This window comes from Bos mutus, chromosome X (assembly GCF_027580195.1).
Source record: "Bos mutus isolate GX-2022 chromosome X, NWIPB_WYAK_1.1, whole genome shotgun sequence".
Classification (NCBI taxonomy): Eukaryota; Metazoa; Chordata; class Mammalia; order Artiodactyla; family Bovidae; genus Bos; species Bos mutus.
The window spans coordinates 44,025,847-44,046,170 of record NC_091646.1 but is presented as its reverse complement, the minus strand read 5'-3'; the positions used below and the strand labels follow the sequence as shown (position 1 = coordinate 44,046,170).

General features: G+C 35.6%; 1 protein-coding gene across 1 annotated transcript in view; it reads left to right on the top strand.

The window, feature by feature from the left end:
• The window catches only part of DIAPH2 (diaphanous related formin 2), a 983,285-nt gene that overhangs the window by 386,373 nt on the left and 576,588 nt on the right, over nt 1-20,324 (top strand). The window lies entirely within an intron of this gene.

Here is a 20,324-nt window from a genome sequence, read left to right as displayed (position 1 = left end):
TGTTACCTCTTCTGCCCTTTATACATCCATTGTAACTTGTTCTCCCAAGGCCCTCTATTTCTCAACTCTAGTGTATGAGCTGGAATCATGCTATGTACAGGTGCATGCATTCTGGAGCCCTACAGGAGACCTATTTCATAAGTGGTTTTCACATAATGCTAAATGATACAATTTCAAGGAATGATCTTATGATACTTTCATTAGAACCTAAAGGAGAGAAGAAAGCCAAAAGTCTGAAAACACTATACAGAAAGTTAGATAAATTATGATAAAAAACCCATAAGTCAATAAACCTTATAATGTATTCCTGTCTTTTTTCCCCAGCATCATTTCTTATGGGTGTTGCTTACCTGTATCCAGTCTTGTTAATAGCAGTTTAACTGCAAATGCTAGTTGTGCCTTTTGGTTTTCTTCAGTCAATACACATTTATTAAGTATCTCTTTTTTTCTAGGCACTGTGCTAAATGCTAGGGAGACAGAATACTCTATGTCCACAAGTAATTCAAGTATAGTGGGGACATTATACAGTCAAATAGATCATTATTATGTTGTTGTTGTTCAGTCACTAAGTCGTGTCTGACTCTTTGCAACCCCATGGACTGCAGCATGCCAGGCTTCCCTGTCCTTCACCATGTCCTGGAGTTTGCTCAGATTCATGTCCATTGAGGCGGTGATGCTGTCTATCTCTCCTCTGCCATCCCCTTGTCCTTTTGCCTTCAATCTTTCCCAGCATCAGGGTGTTTTCCAATGAGTTGGCTCTTTGTATCAGGTGGCCAAAGTATTGGAACTTCAGCTTCAGTACCAGTCCTTCCAATGAATATTTATAATTGATTTCCTTAGGATTGACTGGTTTCATCCTTGAAGTTCAGGAGACTCTAAAGAGTCTTCTCTGGCAGCACAGTTCAAAGGCATCAAACATTATCATAACAGGTGATAAATACCAGACAGGAAATAAGTAGGGTACTAGAGTACTGGAGGACCACTGAATTCAGATAAAGGAAATTAAGCAAGAATTCACAGTAAATATATATGCCAGGTCTGAGTATCAAAATCTTAATAAGGATTCAGTTCAGTTCAGTTGCTCAGTCGTGTCCGGCTCTTTGCGACGCCATGAATCGCAGCACGCCAGGCCTCCCTGTCCATCACCAGCTCCCGAAGTTTACTCAAACTCATGTCCATCGAGTCGGTGATGCCATCCAGCCATCTCATCCTCTGTCATCCCCTTCTCCTCCTGCCCCCAATCCCTCCCAGCATCAGGGCCTTTTCCAATGAGTCAACTCTTCGCATGAGGTGGCCAAAGTATTGGAGTTTCAGCCTTAGCATCAGTCCTTCCAATGAACACCCAGGACTGATCTTTAGGATGGACTGGTTGGATCTCCTTGCAGTCCAAGGGACTCTCAAGAGTCTTCTCCAACACCACAGTTCAAAAGCATCAATTCTTTGGTGCTTAGCTTTCCTCACAGTCCAACTCTCACATCCATACATGACCAATGGAAAAACCATAGCCTTGACTAGACGGACCTTTGTTGGCAAAGTAATGTCTCTGCTTTTGAATATGCTATCTAGGTTGGTCATAACTTTCCTTCCAAGGAGTAAGCGTCTTTTAATTTCATGGATGCAGTCACCATCTGCAGTGATTTTGGAGCCCCCAAAAATAAAGTCTGACACTGTTTCCACTGTTTCCCCATCTATTTCCCATGAAGTGATGGGACCAGATGCCATGATCTTAGTTTTCTGAATGTTGAGCTTTAAGCCAACTTTTTCACCCTCCTCTTTCACTTTCATCAAGAGGCTTTTTAGTTCCTCTTCACTTTCTGCCGTAAGGATGGTGTCATCTGCATATCTGAGGTTATTGATATTTCTCCCGGCAATCTTGATTCCAGCTTGTGCTTCCTCCAGCTCAGCGTTTCTCATGATGTAGTCAATGGAAAAAAGAGATTGCAATAGGAAGGAATTCTAGACAAAGTGGAAGTACAAATTGAAGCCTGTGTTAAAGTATGAGAAATTAGAATGTATTCAGGAAACTGCAAGTTGTTCCGTACAGTGAGTGGGTAGTATAATTCTTGGGAAAGTGGTAATAACTAAGTATACAGAAGCAAGAAGGGATCATGTCATTAATGGCCTGTTTTGTAGTATTTAGTTTTTTTTTTTTTTTTTTTCATAAAGGTAACAAGGAATAGGAATTTTAAGCACAGAATTGACAATTTCACATTAAAACATTAGATCTCTCTAATTATGGTATGAGAGATGATCGGGATATGGTTGCAGGTATGGAGGGGGCATTTGGATTTGAGGAGGACTGACTGGTCTGGAGCTTATTGAAATAGAAATCTAAGCAAGACACTGTACACGTTCAAATGAAAGTATTGGGAGTAAAGGCTGGTACAAATTCTGTAGATGTAGAAAGTATAAAATTTCATTCCTAAAACATGATAAGGGCTCTTATATTAGCCAATTTACTAAATTATAGTTCTGTTTCATAAGGTTATCCCTGTCATCTTGATTGAGATTTTAAGTGATGGTTGGGCAACTTAGTGCCCAAATTGTTGAACTATTCTGTTTATGACACTTGATAGCTAATAGTAGCTATTATGTGTAGGATTTTTTACCAGTCTGTTTGTTTAATTTTTAAGCTCTTGGGCCCTGGTGTGGCATTTCTCTCACTCTTGTCCTCTTTTATCTCCTATTTTATTCCACTTTCAAAAGCACTCAAGTTCACAAATTTTAGTTTAAAAAAAGATCTTGGAAGCAATTACCCCAATTACACAAAGACTTATATAATGTTTCCTAGAATATCTTATTAAGAATATATTATAAAAACTACTTGTACCCTTTACATTTTGCCTAACAGGATAGAACTCCTTTCTTTAAGAGAGTCTGACTTGAATGACTAACTACTTTGGCTATTTTGTGTTTTTCTCAAATATTTCAGTACACCTATTTTTGGTCAAGCTAAGTTTAATTTCCCTTGGTGGCAACTCTGTTGTGATGATTAATTGTATATCTCACGCAACCATTTCCTGAAGGGCTTCTCTTTTGGAAAGGCTGCAATACCATGTAATAAGACACCATGGGGCTCTTAGGGAACGCGTGTAAACCATTGTATGGTGTTCTCCACAAAGGTTCTGTATTCTGAAAGTCTCAAATCCATTGCCCCTGTCCACAAAGACTTTTCTTCTTTTTCTACTATAAAAAATCATTTCTAGTAGGCTATTAAAAATTTTGTTGACTATTTGATCTTCATATATAGGTACGTTTGCATAGATGCCTCTAGATCAGATATCCATTTGTGTCAAGAAATGAATATGTGAGATTGTTTTACGAGTCAAATTAGAAAATAGTGAAAGCCAGTTGGGAATGTTAACTATTAATATTTAGAATCTTCACATTCAAAATGTGCTTACTTTCCAAAGTAAGATAATAGCATTGGAGAGCAGAAAGATTCCAGATCTAATAAACTGAGTCAGTTACATTTAGTGTGCTAGTAAATGTCTTTTTGAAAGGTCATCTCCATTAGTTCCTCTGTTGCTGTCCTTGAGGTTTTTCTCCTCTCTTTCTGTTCCTTTTTTTTTTTTTTTAAATGATCACCAGTGTACCATAACTTACTTTTAACTAAATAGAGAACTCTGAATTATTTAAAACATCTGTATTTAAGCCAAATAAAGTAATAGAGAATATCTTAGTATAACAACATAAGTAAACACATACTTTCTTCAAAGATTTTTTAAAGAGAAGACCTTGAAAACAAAAATCACTGTCACAAGGATTAGCAAATTTCCTCAGGGTCAGATATTCTGTGATACTTAAGAGTAGTTTTTTTAAAGATTTGATTGTTCAAGGTAACTTGTCAAACCCTTAAAAATATATAAATGTTGCATAAATCCATATCTTAATGATTATGAAGTTAGTGATAGGTATTAAACACAAGGGCCCCCAAAAGGAAATATAGTTAGATTCAAAGAGCCAAAGTGATTTAACTTGCTCTTTTCATGACAACTCCTTATATTTATATATAAGTTGTAATTAGCATGAAGACATCTTCTCTATCAGCCAGAACTCTCTCTCACGTGGGAATGTCTTAAGTCAACTTCTTAAATCTTTCTATTGAAGGTTATTGATAATTTAGCAGGGATTTTGAATTTAAATTATACAAATCTGTAAAATTATTAATTTCATTTCTTTTATGCAGTAAGCATTTTTTTGGTGTATATGTTTCTTAGATTGTGATATATTTGGTGATTTGAACTTAAAGGCAAATACTTTTATTACTGTTAGAAATGAAAAATAAAAGGGTACAGATATTGCCAGATAGCATTTGGTCAGAATTGTTTGTATTTAGAAATTAGATTTTTAAAAGTCAATGAAAAAAAGAATATAGTTATTCTAATAAGCATTGCAGTCTACTTGTATTATTGACATGTAGATAATTAACAGTTTCAAATGTATTGAGTAGAAACACATACATGATGTAGATTGGTCTTTAAAACAATCTGTATTGTATATACAGCACAGATCTTTTTTTTTTTTTTTTAATGTTGTTAGCCTAAGGTTTCAAATAATAGGAAAGTGAAAATCAATGTGGAATTGTCATGTCTGCAAAATATCTTGCCTTGGGATTGTAGAGAGCTGATGATTCTGAAAGAAAAGTCAAAAACTTCATCCTCCAGCAGTGTTCTTTCATAACGTACAACTACAAAAAAGATAAAAATCAAACTACCGCCATGTAACGATTTAAAAATTAATCCATACTTGAGACCCCTGCACCACTGTGTTATTTTAACATAACCTTCTTCTGTCACCTCTAAAGAACTGGATTTAGAACATTATAGTTCAGGCAGGAATATATTGCCATTGTAACTACTGAATACTCTATACTACCTAATTTTTAAAAAGTGTATGTATGTTTGGGTGCGTGGCCTGGATAACCAGTAGTCTAAGAAAAGTCTCTGTGTAACAGTGAGCCTGGTATTTTTCTAGACGTTGTTGGTCTCAGAGGTCCCCATTAAAAAGAATAAGGATTGCTACTTCTCAAACTTTGTCAGATACCTGGCATATTACCTGCATGCACAGTGGAGGCATTGAAGGTAACCTGCGTTTGTGATAACCTTTGTGATAACCGTGTTTGTACATTAGAGAACATATCAGATACTCTATGCATTATTTCTACACTACCAGAGAGCACTGCTTGTAAGATTTTGTAAGAAATACACAGGAGGAAGGAATCATAGTTCTTGGATTCTGAACTGTCTAACCCATTCACAGTGATGCAGTGCTCAAATGAACTGTAGCAGATTTAATGAGCAATCTAGGACAGAGACACATGTACTGGACACACCAGGGAAAGAGATTACGTGTACAGGGGCTAATTAACATGATATATGAATACATTCTTATAAGTAGCCTTGATCTATGGGACTCCTTCATTATTGGGAATGATTTTTACAGCAAGTTAATGAAGAGAAATTCAAGAGTTATGTTGTATAAATAATTTTAAAATAGTATTTTAACTTTTTGATTTTGCATAATCTCAATTTCCGGAGCAAAAAAAAAATGAATTGCATATCATAAAGTAGTATGATCAAATGAAATAGACCTATTTTCTTCAAAGTCTCTAATACACAAGGTGGGAAAGAGTAGCTATCCTTCATAGAACCACTTAATTAGTAGTCTGATAGAGATGCACTAGATATTATCACTTTGATATTTTAAATAAGGTAATCTGGGCACATTATATTCCAGAAAATATGCCTCTAGCCAGAAGGTTGAAAATCTTGGATTCAGTTCTTTGGGGCTCTAAGATGTCTTTAGCAAAGAAGTCATCAATTTTGAGGGGCGATTTAGAGAGAGAATGGAATTGTGTTAAGGTTGTTTATCATGCTCATGGGAAGGGGAACCAAAAAAGTGGTAAGAGGAACAATATTCCAAAACAGATACAACTCCAGTGGAAACAAACACAGGAGAATAATACACATCTGAAAAGACATTTCATTCAGTTTAAGCAGTATTTTTATTCTTAATTTAAGTTTGTAATTTAGCATAAGAACACTGAGAATTTAAAACTACTTTTGATGACTGTTAAAGACTCTAAGGAATTATTTTCACTACTCCCACCCCCTTCAAAAAAGTTTAACATGAGATCACTCAGTTAAATATATGGCTATATTTTATGTAAAATGTAAAATGTTGATATTTTATATATGACCTCAATAACATTTTTCATATGCTGTTTACAAACATTTTAGAAACATCTACAGGACAATTTTCTTGATGAAAAGTCAATATTTTTTAGATGTGAAATCAGAAGAGAAACAGCTAAACTAATCTGTCCATTTATTTTATAGATTTCTTCTAAGAAACAGATTATTTGTATATAGGATCATAGTGCTATGTGCCATTTAACAGAAAACAGGCTTTCTTTTTCTGCTAAATGGGCTTCCCTGGTGGCTCAGTTGCTAAAGAGTCTGCCTGCAATGTGGGAGACCTGGTTCAATCCCGGGGTCGGGAAGATCCCCAGGAGGAGGAAATGGCAAGCCAGTCCAGTATTCTTGCCTAGAGAATTCCATGGACAGAGAAGCCTGGTGGGCTTCTCTGGGGTCACAAAGAGTCGGACACAACTGAGTGACTCTTTTTCTACCATGTTCAATGGTCTCATGTTTGCCCATGATAATAATTCACACTTTTATATGCACTCATTGGGTATAACTGGAACAGGTTGTTAGTAAAGTTGGTGATAAAATAGGAATACTCACAAATTTAGAAATTATCATAATTCTATCTTTTACAGCTTTGAACAAGTAAAAAAGCACGTGGTTTTTTTCATTTTTTCACTTAACTGTCAGGACACTTTTGAGGAGAGAGTTGACTGACAAAAAGTGGGTCACATGTCAGACTAATACTTTGTATGAATGTTCTTTATTCTATAGGAACATACTTAACATTAGGGATATTAACTTAGGGAAGTGCAGTAGATATATGACAGTCATCAAAATAGTAGAAGATACTTGCTGAGTGATGAACATTTACATTATGCTACATTATGTGCTTCCCTGGTGGCTCAGTGGTAAATAATCCACCGGCAGTGCAAGAGATGTGGATTTGAGTCCTGGGTTGAGAAGACGGCTGGATAAGGAAATGGCTACCCACTCCAGTATTCTTCCCTAGAGAATGCCATGGACAGAGGAGCCTGCAAGCTATAATCCATGAGGCTGCAAGAATCAAAAGGGACTTAGAGACAACACCACCACCACCACCACATTATGTGCTAGATGAGTTTATCAAAGACTGTTCATTTAATGCTAGCAGATTCCTTGTGATTTTGAGGAACTATTTTTTAATCTCAAAATTATAGTGGAAGAAAGAGAAATTTATAGTTAAGCATTTTGCTTGAAGTCACAAAGTTTTTAAATATAGATCCAAAGTTCAACTATTGAATCCATTTCAATTGAATTATATTGAGATAAATGAAAATTTGTCTTGAACTAACTTTTTGATTTAGCTGGGGGATAGATGACCTCCTTCCATATTTTATGTACTGTACTCCAATATTGCTAATAGAAAAGCTTCCTGCTACTTAGATCTCAGGCATGTACACATTCCCTTGTAATTGACATGTTTTCCTCTTGCAAATGCTTATAATTTGGCCTATTTGTCTTGAATCTGTAGTTGCTACAAGATAGTGTCTCTTTCCCACAAGGTAACACTTGGGGACTGTTGTCATGTATCCTTTCGTGTCCATTTCTGGTGTGTGAGATCATATATACCATTTAGAAAGTATCAGTTCAGTTCTTCAGTCATGTCCGACTCTTTGGGACCCATGTACTGCAGCACGCCAGGCTTCCTGATCCATCACCAACACCAAGAGCCTACTAAAAGTCATGTCTATCATGTGGGTGATGCCATCCAACCATCTCATCCTCTCTCATCTCTTTCTGCTCCTGCCTTCAGTCTTTCCCAGCATCAGGGTCTTTTCCAGTGAATCGGTTCTTTGCATCAGGTGGCCCAAGTAGTGGAGTTTCAACTTCAACATCCGTCCTTCAATGAACACCCAGGACTGATTTCCTGTAGGATTGACATGTTGAATGTCCTTGCAGTCCAAGGGACTCTCAAGAGTCTTCTCCAGCACCACAGTTCAAAAACATCAATTCTTCATCACTCAGCTTTCTTTATAGTCCAACTTTCACATCCATACATGATTACTGGAAAAACAATAGCGTTGACTAGACGGACCTTTGTTGGTAAAGGAATGTCTCTGATTTTTATTAAGCTGTCTAGATTGGTCATAGCTTTTCTTCTAAGGAGCAAGCGTCTTTTAATTTCATGGCTGCAATCACCATGTCCCGTGATTTTAGAGCCCCCAAAAATAAAGTCTGACACTGTTTCCATTGTTTCCCTGTGTATTTGCCATGAAGTGATGGGACCAGATGCCATGATCTTGTTTTCTGAATGTTGAGTTTTAAGCCAACTTTTTCACTCTCCTCTTTCACTTTCATCAAGAGGCTCTTTAGTTCTTCTTCACTTTTTGCCATAAGGGTGGTGTCATCTGCATGTCTGAAGTTATTGATATTTCTCCTGGCAGTCTTGATTCTGGCTTGTGCTTCATCCACCCTGGCATTTCTCATGATGTACTCTGCATATAAGTTAAATAAGCAGGGTGGCAGTATACAGCCTTGATGTACTCCTTTCCCAGTTTGGAACCAGTCTGTTGTTCCATGTCCAGTTCTAACTGTTGCTTCCTGACCTGCATATAGATATCTCAGGAAGTAAGTCTGGTGGTCTGGTATTCCCATCTCTTGAAGCATTTTCCATAGTTTGTTTTGATCCACACAGTCAAAGGCTTTGGTGCAGTCAATAAAGCAAAAGTAGATCTTTTTCTGGAACTCTCTTGCTTTTTTGATGATTCAGCAGATGTTGCCAATTTGATCTCTGGTTCCTCTGCCTTTTCTAGATCCAGTTTGAACATCTGGAAGTTCATGGGTCATGTACTGTTGAAGCCTGGCTTGGAGAATTTTGAGCATTACTTTGCTAGTGTGTGTGATGAGTGCAATTGTGCGGTAGTCTGAACCTTCTTTTTCATTGCCTTTCTTTGGGATTGAAATGAAAACTGACCTTTTCCAGTCTTGTGACCACTGCTGAGTTTTCAGATTTGCTGGCATATTGAGTGCAGCACTTTCACAGCATCATCTTTCAGGATTTGAAATAGCTCAATTGAAATGCCACCATCTCCACTAGCTTTGTTTGTAGTGATGCTTCCCGTGGCCCACTTGACTTTCATTCCAGGATGTGTGGCTCTAGGTGAGTGATCACACCGTCGTGGTTATCTGGGTCATGAAGGTCTTTTTTGTAAAGTTCTTCTGTGTATTCTTGCCACCTCTTCTTAATATCTTCTGCTTCTGTTAGATCCATATCATTTCTGTCCTTTATTGTGCTCATCTTTGCATGAAATGTTCCCTTGGTCACTCTAATTTTCTTGAAGAGATCTCTAGTCTTTCCCATTCTGTTGTTTTGCTCTATTCATTTTCATTGATCACCGAGAAGAGAGTTAAAGAAAAATCTCTTAAATTTACATTACCTAATTCTTATAGCTACTCTTACCACTTTGATACATATTCTTTCAGTGTTAGTTTCTCATTATTCTTTTTCTTTCAATCTGTTTGTATCTTAGAAAAAAATAATATACATATATTATTTTTAACATTTTATTATTTTTAATATATATTTTAAATGATATATTATTTATAATAACATATATATATATACATGGTATATGTTATGCTCTAATTTTTTGAACCTAATATCTTTTGGGAATATAAACTAATAGTTTTGCAAATAAACAGTTTTAATGAACTTTTTATGTATTGCTAAATTGTTTGTACAAAGGCTGCTCAAATTTACATTCCTACCAGCTGTAAATGAGTGGCAATCATTTAGAATCATCACCAACATTGAGTATCATAATTAAGAAATAATTTGCCATTGATGAATGAAAAACTCTCATTGTTTTTGTTTTATTTGCTTATGAATTATGTTTGCTGCTACTGCTGCTAAGTCGCTTCAGTCGTGTCCGACTCTGTGCGACCCCATAGACGGCAGCCCACCAGGCTCCCCCGTCCCTGGGATTCTCCAGGCAAGAACACTGGAGTGGGTTGCCATTTCCTTCTCCAGTGCATGAAAGTGAAAAGTGAAAGGGAAGTCGCTCAGTCGTGCCCGACTTTTAGCAACCCCATGGACTGCAGCCTACCAGGCTCCTCCATCCATGGGATTTTCCAGGCAAGAGTACTGGAGTGGGGTGGAATTATGTTTAGTAGGTTTAATTCATGTTGAGCAGGCCTTCCCTGGAAGGCCAGTAGTTAAGACTTCACCTTCCAGTGTAGAGGGTCTGGGTTCAATCCCTCGTCAGAGTGCTAAGCTCTCATGTGCCTCTTGGCCAAAAAATGAAAACATAAAACTAAAACAGTATTGTAACAAATTGTATAAAGACTTTAATAATGGTCCACATAAAAAAAATCTTAAAAAATTATATATTGACCATTTGTGTTTCTTTGTCCATTATTTGTACATATATTTTTACTCAATTTTATATTATTGAGATAGTATTTTTCTTATTTATAGATCTTATTGAATCTTTAAATTAACCCTTTGTTACCTTTGTCACCATTTGCCGTTTTTCTTCCCCCACAGTTTTCATTTTCATTTTAATTTTTCGTTGCAGTTTTTTAGAAAGTTTTTTTGTTTGTCTTTGCGGAAAATTGTTTGAACCATTCAAACCAGAATTTCTCTTTTAGATGGAAAAGCTATACTTTAGTTACTACAGGGACACAGAGGAGAATATAATAATTGCATTATACAATCAAGAGAAATTATACAAGTAGTGCTATGCATTATCCCTGGCTTCCATTCAAATGGAGCTAAGCTTTGTTGTTTTCGTATTCCCCTTCCTGAGTCTCCATCTGTAATAGTCTTTTGGCAGGATTTCAGTCCACTTATATCTTCTATTTGTGCTTGAAGCTGAGCATGCTTCTCCTGCTCTCTGGGAGGAGTTCCCTGTCACTGTGCACATATTGGCTTGGAAGTCTTATAATGGCGGACCAATATACACATTCAAGTAGACATTCAAATTTCCAAAGACTCAAGTGGGTCATATCTATGTTATTAAACCAAAGCACATTCAACTGAAAGCAACCTTAAATATCAAGGTCTGAAAATCTCGCCCTGTAAATGAATCAAACCCAGAGACAGTGCTTTTGCTTTCTTTCCCAGACACATAGTTTCCTGGAAAATGGTGAAATTTGCTTGAGTCCCTGACAGCCATGTTATGTTGTTGAGACTTTGTTTTTATTGATGTCAGTACGGATGTACTTTGTCCTCATTATATATGGGAATATAGTTATTTGCTTGATCAAATAAAAGTTAGTCTACTATAGTGCACGATTTTTTCTTGTCAAAAACTTTATGAGACTTGGCAAGTAATGTAACCATTTGAGGGTTTTTTCCTAGAATGTGGTGTCTGTGGTGGTGTTCTATCTTTGGCACTATTATGAAAAGCATTCATTAAACACATTTATGTGCTTGTTAATCTAGGGAGATAAAATAAATTGTTTTTCACAGTTTACATAACTTAATAACCATATCTCAGTCACTGTGAGTACTGCTTAACTCACAGGTCTCACAGTAGTTCGGGCTAGTCATCATTTCCCGGCTTGGGATATTGTGGGCTAGAAATATGTTCGTCCCTCAGATAAAATATGTGATTCCCTTCTGACCTACCAGGACTCTAGCTCACATCATCAGATGTCAGGGCTTTTGAGCAAGCCTGCCTCTGGGTGGTTTAACCTTTCCAACGATTTGAGACTGGTGCTTGCATTGAATATAGTTGAATTTCATGTTTATCTCAGCTTTTTTAGTCTGTATTTGTGTTGTTTTGAAGGCTTTTCATTTTAATATGTAGATTGACACATTTTTATACATGTTGCTAGAGGTTCTTTTGGAGTGCTACATTTTCAAAATCAAAATAATAAATAATACATATGGTGTTCATTGTTTATTTCTTGGTAGTCTTTCTTTTGATGACTGTAACCTTTCATGGGAAGTGTTAGTGACACATCTTTTTTTTCTGTTTTTAAAATAATAGTAATAGTAATACTAGAAATTAGCTTTCAGATCCGTCTGGCATTTTTTAATTTGAACATAAACTGTTCATTTTTTTGAAATATACTTTCTTTGTGAAGCGGTTTTAGGTTTACAGAAAATTTAAGCAGACTACCCCCACAGGATTTTCCTTATCATTAATGTACATTGGTCATAATTGGTGAACCATTTTAATATATAATAATTTAATCATAGTAATTAACTGAAGTTTATAGTTTACATCATGTTTCACTCTTTGTGTTGTACATTCTGTAGGTTTTGACAAATTCATGGTATTCTCTATACCATGTACTAAAGTTTGACTCATTCTTTGATGATGGTTTAATCACTTCTTTGGTTTATTCATTCATTCATTCACTCATTTTGATCATACCTTTCTCAGACTAGTTACTGACTATTTGAAAGTGAAGTCACTCAGTCGTGTCCGACTCTTTGTGACCCCATGGACTGTAGCCTACCAGGCTCCTCCCTCCATGAGATTCTCCAGGCAAGAGTACTGGAGTGGGTTGCCATTTCCTTCTCCAGGGGATCTTCCTGACCCAGGAATTGAACCCGGGTCTCCCACATTCCAGACAGACGCTTTAACCTCTGAGCCACCAGGGAAGACCAAATACTGACTATTTATTGAGTGCTAAATAAATAAAAGTTATTTATTGAGTGTTAAGACACTGTGACAGATTCTACAGGAAGTCACCAACCTATGCCGCCGAATGATGAAATGAGGTAATGTATGAGAAAAGGCTTTAAAAGGAAAAACCCGTTGCTGACTAAGAAATGTAATAATTGATTACTGATTTCAGATTTCTACTTGTGAAGTGCTTCCCTAGGTTCAAACAGGTGTAGCATGTTCCAATTATGTTTCAGACGTTTGTAAGGAAATGGCACATGAGGAGTTTTAACTGGTAGTTTTTCTGGGTGTTTTTCTGTCTGTGATGGACATTTCTTCATGTCTTCTTTATTAGAATTTAGTAGAGACATTAGAAAAAGCATTATTTTTCCTTGAAACTGATTATTTCTTGCTTCTTGGAAAGTGTAAGTTAATGGGAAATTTTGACTTCATATAACAAATTTCCCCTTATAAATTTTCTGCAGTAAGTCTGTCAGTTAGTGAGGAAAGAATTATAATACTTATATTCTCTGAGTGGGTCAACAAGGAATGGGTGGACTATTTCTGTTAGTGGAACACGTTCCAAATAAATATATTTCAGCATAAAGAAGAATATGCATGTAGACTTATTTGAGTTAATTTATCTTCTTTTTTAGTTCTGTAACATTTTTTCCTCTTTAGTTGTAAGATTATACATTGACTAGCTGGCCATGATGCTTCCAGGCTAGGTATTAGCATAATATATTGTAAATTCTTACATAATCTGTTATCTATTGGTCTTGCAGAGGTTAGTCATTATTGCTCTAGCAAGAAGTTTTGTTTGTTTGTTTGTTTTAATTATTTATTTATTTGGTTGTGTGGGGTTTTAGTTGCAGCACATGGGATCTTTATTTGCGGTATGTGGGATCTAGTTCCCTGAGCAGGGATTGAACCTGGGCTCCCTTTACTGGGAGCTCGGAGTCTCAGCCACTGGACTACAAGGATGTCCCTCAAGAGTTTAATTGAGAGCATATAATTGGAAGTCAGGAAATCTGAATTTTAATCTTACCTGTTATGGAACCAAGAACAAATGTTTTAGCTTCTCTAAATCTCAATTTCTTCAGAGTCATGATAATAATACCTTTCTCATATAGTTGTTCAGTTCAGTTCAGTTGCTCAGTCATGTCCAACTCTTTGCAACCTCATGGACTGCAGCACTCCAGGCCTCCCTGTCCATCACCAACTCCCAGAGTTTACTCAAACTCATGTCCATTGAGTCGGTGATGCTGTCCAACTATCTCATCCTCTGTCGTCCCCTTCTCCTCCTGCCTTCAATCTTTCCCGGCATCAGGATCTTTTCAAATGAGTCAGTTCTTCACATCTGGTGGCCAAAGTATTATATATGGTTGTTAGAGTGATTAAATAGAATAATGTACATGGAAAACATTGCCATTGGTCACTGGTAATTTGTTGTTATAATAATGACTATTATATTGTAATAGACCAAGTTGGATTTCTTGATCCATGAATACATTTCTAATGTTTCTTACATTAGTTTATTGAACATGGGGGAGCTTTCTTTTCATAGCTAATGGCTGTGCTTTGGAAAAATTTCCTATGAAATATAGAACTGCAGCCCTCTTTCTGTGTAAATCGGGAAGCTGGTACTTTATTTTCTTCTCACACTTCTGATTTATGTTTTCATTTCATTGCCTGAATATCAGACCATTGCTAATGTTATAAGATAAAATGCAGAAATAAACTCCTCCAGGGGATCTTCCAGATCCAGGGATTGAACCTAGGTCTCCTGCATTGCAGGCAGATTCTGTACCATCTGAGCCCCCAAGGAAGCCTGTAACTCCCAGTATGTATTGTTTTTTTTGTAATTTTTTGTCTTCTCAAATACACTTTGAGTTTAATAAGTTGTGAGGGCTGCATTTTAACTTTCTGTATTCCCAAATGCCTGAAACAGTAGCTGTTCAGTATGTTTTTATTTTAAATAAACGAGGCAGAGGATGATACAGAAGAATATAGCACCTGAAAGAATTCTCTATGGCCTGTGGTCACATTGTAAATTGACTATACTTCAATTAAAAACAAAACAAAACAAAAAAAAAAGAAGTCACTCATTGAAAATAAAGTCAAGTAAAATATCTTTTAACTATATTACATTTAAAAATAAGAATGCTTGGCCTTTGAGCTTTACTATCATAATATCTGCTTTTTTGGTTTGTGTATACGTGTTTTAACCTAAACAAGTGAAATCCTATTTGTGCTCATTTCTGTTTTGTGAGGTCAATTCAAGTTTGATAATCTCATAAGAATAAAAGAAATGAAACAATTATCACTAAACTAGAGAAACCATTGCTTCTTATCATTTTATTTGTTTTGTTTGCTACTTACATTGACACCGAGGTAAAATTTAAGTGAGTTTATGTTGAAAAGCACTGCTAAAATTTGGAACTCACAGTAGTTGGTCTAAATAAATCAATTTTTCAGCTAGCTATTTTAAGTATGTATAACATCAGTTGAAGATGCTTTTATTTTTCAAGCAAACTTAGTGTTTGGATTTTTAAATCATACTTGTCTGGCAATATCTGTAGATCAAAATAATGGACATTAGTTTTGATAGCTCAAATTTACTTATTTAGATGTTTTAAATATTTCTTTTTTTTTATCCAGAGTGAAGGCAGGCAAAGTCAAATGCACATTGTTTCTTGATATTAAAGTTCATAAATTTATGACTGAAAATCTCTGTTGGCATTTTTTTTAGATGAATAAATGCCTTTTTGTGAATGTGGGCACACTTCACCTGTTTTAGCATTTCAGTTTTAGAGAACCTAGAATGAGTCATTTTTCACAAAAGGCTTTATCTCTTGTTTTGCCATCTTTGCTTGACAGAGAGAGAGGATTTGATGACTTTTTGAAAACTCCCTCTGTTACTTAGCTCCATAGTGTTTTAGTCCCCTGTGATAAAAATAGAGCAGAGAATTGAAAGGCCAAAGCAGAGGGAATTTTATAGCCTGGGATGTTTTAAGTTTCATGGATTTATTTTGTATTTAAATACTGGGTGTGTTTGTTGGGAGGGGTAATAGATTCTGATGCTCATTTTCTTTTTCTCTCTGTTGGTGAAGTCAGTTGTCTAGATTATCAGTTTATTTCTTTATGTAAAAATAGTGATATTTTACCTTTTCTGTAGGATAATTTTAATGGTACATTGCAGAGATTTCATTGGAGGTAATTGTAGGCATGCTTTTAATATTTATAAAATATTTTGAGTGCCATGCATGATTGTTGTAAGTAAGTATACTCCCAATAAAATAACACCACTAATACAATTGAGATATTTAAAAAAAAAAAAAAAGAAAAAACTACTTACCATCTAGTGAGCAGAGAGTTTCTTTCCCCAATTTGCATTTAGAAAGCTTTAAATTAAAATGCTAAAAGGAAGGCAAATAATTTCAGCCAGTGCTGCTAGTATTATAAATAAAGCTTGCTTACTTGATATAATTTTAAATAAATACTCTTGACATTAAGACATAATGGTTTCTTATCATGAAATGATAAACCACAGAATAATAGAAACATGTTTGAAATGGGCCTAGTTTTACCACAGTGCAATATTAATTGTATGCTTCTATATCTTCAAATTAATTTGTGACATCTCTATACAGAAATAGACGTTTAAAGAAAAACGGATATCTTGTTAACAAGAATCCCATTTAATTTGTGAAACAGTATAATGGAGTTTGTATTTGGGCATACATTGAAAGTATGTAATGTTGTTTTATTCCCCCTAAATATTTTGCTTTATAATAAGGAATTCTAATTTTGCAGTAAAAGAAAACCCACTAAACTGGATAAATACATTTTTTGGTTAAATTGTACACATGACCAAATAGACATTCAGTTGTAACTGGTAAATCACCTAGTAGCTTCTCTTTAACAAAACTAATTTTTCTTTTTCAGTCTCTTTCATGCCTGACTTCTCAATCCCCAAAGCACACACCACACAGAATCACATAGATATACCACACACTGATTACCTACCTCATAATTCTTTGACAAATCTAGAAGCCCTCAACTAAGAGTTCCTTCATCTTCCACTGTGAAGTCTACCAAATTGCCCTCCATCTCTATGCATACTATTTCCTATGACTATGCATCAATGAATCCCTCCATCTGTAGAATAACCTGTCCACTTAAGCAGTGGCTCCCACTCTTCAGTGATTTAACCCCCTTTTCCCACTCTATATTTATTTTTAACTCATGAATGGGTCATTTTCAGCAGCATGCTAACATGCCCTAGTATTTCCTCTGTCTCTCAAAAAAAAAAAAAAAAAATTGAACCACTCTTGACCTCATAGCATTCTCCAACTAGTACTCATCTGTTGGCATTCCAAACAGCAAAACCCCTTGAAAGATGTCTCTGTTGGTTGCTAACTTGGCATTCTCATCTTATTCTCTTTAATCTCCTCCAACTAAACTTTCACCCTCATCACTCCTCTGAGTCTACTCTTGTCAAGATCACCAATGACCTTCAGTGTTTGCTTCTTAATTATTTTATTCACCTCTCAGCAGATCACTTTGTCTATCATTAATACATGACTTCATACTCTCTGGGTTTCCTTCTTATTCACTAGTTCACTCTTTCTCAGATTGTTTTGTTCACTGTTTTTTTGTTTTTGACTCCAGTCTTGGGGTAATCAGATACTCAAGAAAGGCTCCTAATTGTTTGGTCGATAAAGCTGAATGATGGTGCCATCTATTTGGAAAGGAAAGACTTGAGTAGTGGTAGGGTCAGGGTTAGGAATAAAGAATTTTGCTTCAGCCATGTAATGTTCAAGATACCTTCTAGACAGAGATCATAGTGAAGATGTCAGGTAAGTAGTTGAATTTGAGTCTGTAATTCCAAAGATTAATTATAGCTAAAGATATCAATTTTAGATCACTGCCACATAGATAGAAATAAAATGATGTGTCTGCATGATATCATTGTGTGGAAGTGTGTACTTGGAGAATAATAGGAAGTGTGCGATCAAATCCTAGTGTCTTCTGTCAGTTAAAGATTAGAGAAAGGAAGATTCAGCAAAGCAAATTGAGATAATTATGGCAAGAAAAATGTGAAATAATGTAATGTCGAAGGATCAACATAAGAAAATGTTCCAAGAAGGAAGATATGATCTGACAGATTAGGGCAGAGGACAATGAGTTGTCCATTGAGTCGGCAGCATTGAGATCACTGATGCTCTTAGGAATTTTCCGAGTAGAGTTTGAAAATTTACCATGAAGGAGTGAGTTGAAGAGTGAAACAGGAAGTGAGGGGATGTACGCACTGTGGCTAGATAACTGTTTAGAAGTTGGGTTCTGGAAGAGCTCAGAGAAATTATCATCTGTAGGGGGCATGGTATTAGGAGATTTATTTATTTATTTGTTAGGATGGGAAATGCTAGAGCATGTTTGAATGCTATTAGGAATAATAGAGTTGAGAAAGAAAAGTTTAAGATGTAGAAGAGCAATAAAATAAAAAACTGAAAAGGAAGGAGTACTAGATCCACATGTAGAAAAACTTACTTTTGACAGGAGGATCCTTTTCTCCTTTATAATAGGAAGGAAGAAGATGGTATAAATGCAGGGCTATTTGCTAGTGGCGTGGTTAGGATGTTTCCATTTGATTAGGGGTTTCTATTTTCTCATGAGTTAGTCATCAGGGTCATCACCTAACAGTTTAGCAACTGTATGGGTTGATTTGGTGATGAATAGATCATCTGAAAAAAATTGAAATAATTGTTGGTAAAGAGTTGCAGTCATTGTTGGTCAATATTGAGTATTCATTTGAAATGGATTATCAATTTATTTTTTAATGAACTTTTGTTAGAGTATAGTTCCTTTACAGTGTTGTATTAGTTTCTATTCTACAGGAAAGTGAGTCAGCTATATGTATACATATACCCCCTCTATTTCAGATTTCGTTCTCATTTAGGTCACTACAGAGCACTGAGTAGAGTTCCCTGTGCTATACAATAGGTTTTCATTAATTTTCTCTTTTACACATAGTAATGTATATATGTCAATCCAATCTCCCAGTTCGTCCTCCCCTGGTATCCATATGTTCATTCTCTATGTCTTTGTGGCTGTTTCTGCTTTGCAAATAAGTTTGATGATTGTTACTTCAGAGTGATATGACTCTTCCCAGCTGTGTAATTTTCCCTCAAAATACTCAATGTGCAAATGCAGGAGACCCAATAAATACAGTAGAAGAATTAAGAGGAAAGTGTGTTGAGTATGGTGTGTTAGACAATAATTACCAATGTAGTAATACCTACTTGGCCTTGAAATTTAATCTAGATGGGGAGAGAAGCGGCCACAGGAGAGGAACGGTGGATGGTGGGTCAAAGGACTGGTGGTCTTAATGACACTTAGAGATTGATTCAGCAGGGTTCCTTGATCCTTTAAGCTGGAACTATATGAGAGAAAAGGTCATCAGATACTGTGATTGGGTTGGAATTTAGGAGGTTGAGTTATTTTTGATGACTGCAGTGTGACAATGGGATTGAATGATTTTGGTTGAATTCAGTAAAAGATAGATGTAATGGAGCACAAGAAATTGAGAGACTGGATAAGTTTGGTATGTGGCTGATGAAGTCAGTGAAAACAACAGAATTTAGAGTGGACAAAAAAACAGTTGCTCAAGTTCTCAGTAAATGAAGGGGAGTGACTTAAGAGACCTGAAGATAACGAAAAAAATGGTGTAGCTGGATTATGCTAGTTACTACCTATTTGTCTCACAAGGATAGTATGAAAATTAAGTGTTGTAAAAGCAATTACTTTATCATCTGACAACTGAATGAAGATCACTTCATGCATTGTTAGAAGTAACCCATGGAAAATGGATTCTCTAGTGTTTATATAGTTTGGATGGTATATATATATATATTTTTGGATGGTATATTTAATGAGGACAATTTAAGTAGAATGACGTTAATGATTAGCTATGACTAGCAATGGCTAGCTATGATTATAATGAATTTGTCAAGCTTAGATTGATCAGTTAGGTTTACATGCTCCCTTTTATCTAAAAAAAATATTGTAAAGAAACAAATACGTAATTACAAATGATTTTAAAATAACATATGACAGTCATAACTATTTCAGAGATAAAATGTGCTATCCACTCTGTTTCATAGGAATGGTGTATAAGGGATTTACTTAAAACAGTTTGGATTGTTCAGGTTAGCCAAGATTATATTTTGGAAGATAACCAGGCTCAAGAGGAGACCTACTGTCTTAGTCTGGTTCTCTGTGACTGTGTGACCTCAGTTCCATACACAGAAACATGAGGAGGTTGTGTTAAGATATCTTTAAATGATCTTTTCATTTTGTTCTATGATTCTAAGAAAATTAATTTGAAATATTTCAATGAAAATTATATTTTAGCTTTTAGCGTAGATGAATATAAGTATATGCTATGTATATTTATACCCTCTTGATACAGGATTCCAAGCTATTAGTGATGGTGTGATTTAATGCTTCTGGTTTTCCTCTTATTCTGTAATATCATTTAAATAGGCATCATTAAATATAAATCATCATA